This window comes from Raphanus sativus, chromosome 4 (genome assembly GCF_000801105.2).
Source record: "Raphanus sativus cultivar WK10039 chromosome 4, ASM80110v3, whole genome shotgun sequence".
In the NCBI taxonomy this organism is placed as follows: Eukaryota; Viridiplantae; Streptophyta; class Magnoliopsida; order Brassicales; family Brassicaceae; genus Raphanus; species Raphanus sativus.
In genome coordinates, this window is record NC_079514.1 from 18975835 (window position 1) to 18981012 (window position 5178).

The following is a 5178-nucleotide window of genomic DNA, read 5'->3' on the forward strand; positions in this document are numbered from 1 at the left end:
ATCTTCTTAAAGATTATTTCAAAATATAGAAAGTGGGAAGAAATGAAAAAATCTCGTGGACCATACACTCCAATAACGAAAATGACTTCTTTCCTTTTATACATATGCGGACATGAAACTATATATCATTTTCATACGAATATGCATGTCTGTCCAATAGCAATAGCCGTAATATCCTAAGGTGGGTAAGCCTTTTTCATAAAGGGTCTGAGAAGGAACCTCGTGCCGACACGTCATCAAAATGGCAAACTCGAAAATATAGTACTCTTTAAAGGTTATTCTCTTTTTTTGCTTCCATTTTAATACTAAGGGGATATAAAGATTTTACCACATATGAAATAAACAATACATTCGAGAAAATCTAATTGTTTTACAAGGGAATACAACTAAATTGTTTTGGGTACAACTATGTAGAACATAAATTAGTTATTTTATGGGTTGTTTGTAGTTTGACAGCACAAATTATAGTTGTTTTAGGTGGTTAGTTACAAATCATATTTTGATTGTTTTTTAATAGTACTTTTTAATTTTTCAGCTAGAATTCTAGACAATAAAGGGAGAAACTTGCACATATAAATTAAGGGAGAAACTTGCACATGCACAAAGTCTCAAGGATATAAGGGAAATAAAGAGAAAGGCTCCCTTGGAAATACAACAAATACTAGAGTTTTCGAAAATAAAACATAACATAAAAACATAGGATAAAAATAATATAAGATAGATATATGGTTGGTCCATGATCATCATCTAGGAGATAGGAGAAGTAGACTTGTGGCCTCGTTAAAAACCTCCATTTGGAAAATCCAGTGAGAAAAAACCAAAGCAGAGAAAAAGAGCACACACAATCTACTTGCCTAGATGATGATCAGTTTGAAGGTAGAGTAGCTTGAATGGTGAAGAGTGTGTCTTGGTTGATCAAGCCTCGACCAAGACCTTCTTCTTGCTCCAATGCTGTCTTGAGTGAGCCTCCAATAGCTTCATTAAGTTTCTGTGATCTGGAAGAAGTGTTGGAACTTTCAGGAATGGCTAAGATATCTTCATCAACAAGCTGGTCCATGATCATACTGTCTTTATTAGCATGCTGGTCCAGAATCATATCAAAGTATATGAATTATATAAGTCATCTAAATTTATTAAAACATTCATATTGAAAAAATCAAAGATCAGAATAAACTACAGATGCGAGCGCGCGTGCGCGCACACACTCACATATATACATATATATATATATATATAATATATATATATATATATATATATATAAAAACATATATATATTTCTAATTAATAACTATTTTTTTTATGAAAAGCATGTTTAAATTGTACTTAATAATTAGTTTTAAACTTGACTAATAAGTACTCCCTCCGTTTCATATTACTTGTCGTTCTAAGCTTATGCACACTTAAGAAAACATTTAATTTTACATATTTCCAAAATAAAAACACTATTACCAATACACCTAACCATATATCAACCAATAGAAAAATAGAATAGAGAATGTTGTCAATAAGTTTTACACTGAAAACCGAAAACGACAACTATTTTGAAACAAAAAATTTCCTCTAGAACGACAAATAATTCGAAACGGAGGGAGTATAAAATAAGAAGATGGTATCTATTTCATACCTTGATATGACTTTTGGTTTGGATGTAGTCAACCTTTTCTTCTGCAGAGATTTTAGAAATATTAGATTTTTATATGATTCAATTGGTATGATGGGATCCTTTGTTTCTGCAGGAATTGTTAGATCAACTCCAAACAGTCTGCAGCTAGTAGTCGTAGTGGTAGTTGACGGTTCTTTCATTTCTTGAACCATTTGATCATTGTAGTTTTGCTTGGACATGGTAGGGAATGAGTAGCTCATTGAAGATTGTATGCTTGACTGTCCAATTTCTTGGCCTCGAGTCAATGTAGGAACCCACATGTTTGAACCTATAAGAAAAAATAATGATAACTAATTCACAAAGAATTTGAACTTATTTAGTAGTTTTTACTTACCAAACTCATGCATTTCGCTTTTACGTTTATTTTTTAGAAAAACTGATTTGAGAATGTTTGGTGAATGTATGAGAGGCTCGATCTCCCATGGAGATACATTATCAGGTCTTGGAATTGTTGCAGCTTCATCCCATTGTACCTATAAAATAAAATTAGTGTATATTATATATACTTTCATAAAAGATATATTTTAAAATAATATAATTAAAGTATAACTAGTACTAATCTTACTTCTAGACTTCGCCATTCTGAATCTTTCTAGTGAGGGAGAAATCTCTCACTCCTACTATTGTTCCACAGTATCTAGTATAGTAAAATCATTTTTGTAAGTAATCATATTTTTAAAAGTAAAATAAATTTAAAGATTTACCTTATTTCATTAAAATATTTTCCTTCAAACTTCATCAAAAATTTGGAGCCTATACTAAATTTCTTACTCACTCCATCTATAAATTTATCAAAGTTGACAAGGAATTGACTCGACCTGATATCATCATATAAAGTAATAAATAAAAGTGTATTTGTTGAAGAAAATATTTTTATAATGTTTAATTTATTAACAAAATATTTTCTTTACCTGGACTTATAGAACACAACGAATATACTTCATCTGTTCCAAAATAATTGAGTTTTGAGGTTTTTGCACGTTGATTAAGAAATTACAAATTTTTATTCTATTTTTTTGTTTACCTAAAAATAATAATGATTAAAGTAATTTCAACCAATAAACAATTATACTACAGAATATAAATAATTAAAAATATTAAAATGCATTTATTTTTTACCTAGAAACTTGAAAACATCACTTAAAATGGAATAAAAAAATTTTCCTAAAACTCCACTTAAAGTGGGACGGAGGGAGTACATTTTTTCTAATAGCATTCAATGCAGTAGCAACTGTACCATTGTGCATACTCTGTTTTGAAATTAATAATGATGGTATGTTGTGTTGTTCATTATTAGCTGCTTTTATGACTCCAACTCTTGATTCCCCATTCTCTCCTCTGTTAAAAAAAGATAGTTAAAATCCAAAGTCCAATAAACAAATAAGATATAAAATGAAAGAAATGTATACCGAAGGAATACAAAAGAGTCTCCAACAACCAAATCTTTTTTTTTTGCAAACTCATTCCAACCAGATGTGAAAAGATGTCTCTCTGGTTTACCTAGTATATTGTTTGTAAGAAAATAAAGATAGTAAGTAATACTCATAAATTTTGATATCAATAAAAATTTGTTACCTCTTAAAGTGTGTTTAAAATTCCATTCATGACCATGAATATCTTTGGAAATTACCTCTTGACTTGGTGTCAGCCGAGATGTATCCTAAAGAATTATTTGATACAAAATATTATATAAAATTTTACAATTTGAGTGAATGTAAGTCAGTGTTAATACCAGCAGAGGAAGACATTCAATGGCATGTCTTTTATTCAAAACAAAACTACCCTTTTTGTTGGTATCAGAAGCACTTAACACCTTAGTAAAATAGCTAATGTTTTGTATGTTGTTTTCATGTTTAGGAATTGGGATTTCAACTTCCTACAATAATAAAAATTCATATTATTATTAATTAAAAGAGATATAAGAAGACCTGCAATTAAGTTACTAAAGGAATAAAATATTATTTTGCCACTCACAGATGTATCAGGCAACAATGAAATTTCTGCATAAATTTCATCAGTTGTAGCCTCAACCTAAGACCATACATAAAATTATACCCAAAGAAATATAATTTACAGTAAGTCAGTATATCTCATGTGCATTTAATAAATAAGAAACATAAATAATCAATGAAAAATACCTTGAGCTTGATACTAAAAACATTGCAGAGAATTTTTGAAGGAATATCAAAAATTGGTTTTAGTTGACATATTTCATCATTCATAGATGTAGCAAGCTGATTATACCATCAAAATTTTGGGTAAGTTTTTCAAATCAAAACATATGTGAAAGATATAACAAATTTGTAAAAAATAAAAAATGTATTGCCTGCTCTATATGAACCGGTTCGACCGCTACTCGTTTTGTAAGCCGAGTTCGGTTCCGTTCAAAACCCGGATTTTATAAAACTCGGAAAATTCGGTTCAAAACCGGTGGAACCGGTGACCCGGTTCGACGTCAAAACCCGGTTTTTTAATTTTGTCACATTTTAAATTGTAATTAAGTTTTATATTAAGGGATAATAACTAATAATAAGTTAAATACTTAATAATACTTAAAGCCGTCTTTTCTTTTGTTAATAATTTTCGAGGAAAAAAAAGAAACCTAAACGTACATCTTCTCCTCTTCTCGTTGTCTCTTACACTATTCTCCATCTGAATTTTTCATTATCACAAGGTTTTGCTATTGTTACTAGTTAATGGAGGGGAATTGTTCAGTGAATGAACCAGATTCAGGCGTACCTTTTTCTCAACCTTCAGTTCGTCGTAAAAATGACACAGCCGTCTTTTCTTTTATATATGATTAATTATAAATATATAAGTGTATATGTATATGTATATATATATATTAAAATATATAATAAATAAAAAACTCGGTTCGACCGGTTGAACCGGTCCGACCAATCAACCAGTAAATACGTCGAGTCGGTGTCCAGTCCAGTTTTTAAAACATTGTCCGTCAGTAGCTATACAGCGAGAAAAAAATACAATTATGGATATATATTTTTTATCAATCAAAAACCAAAATCAAATCTAAAAATTCCTCGCTTATACCTAAAAATCCAGGTTGCCAATGCATGATTTGATCACTCGCCATCAGCTCTTATTGAAACACTGATCTGTTATTTATTTTTGTTCGAACAAGTTTGTTTTCTTATACGATCTTTATTTAAAAAAAAAATTCCACAAATTTCATGTTCAGTATTTATAGGTGAAACGATATTAATTCATTATTCCGATATGAGTTTTGACTAATAATTTTAACAAGTTACCGAAAAGTGTCGAGTCAAAAATGTATCTTTTAGAAATACCAAAATTTATTTAATATCAATAAATTGTGTTTCTGAATATGTTGTAATATTTATATAGAGAGGACATGGACCATTCCCGCCTCATAATTAGATGGATATGCCTTCCGAAAAAAATTACAAGACAATGGATCCTCTACTAAAAATATTAATGCATTTTAGCTCTTTCATTAATAGTGTTGGGGTCAAAACCGGTCACGACGAAAT

At 29.8% G+C, this 5178-nt stretch overlaps 1 pseudogene; it reads right to left on the bottom strand.

Moving 5' to 3' along the window:
- Window positions 1-865: 865 nt before the first annotated feature.
- On the bottom strand, window positions 866-4894 carry LOC108850516 (putative auxin response factor 21; annotated as a pseudogene).
- Window positions 4895-5178: the final 284 nt, after the last annotated feature.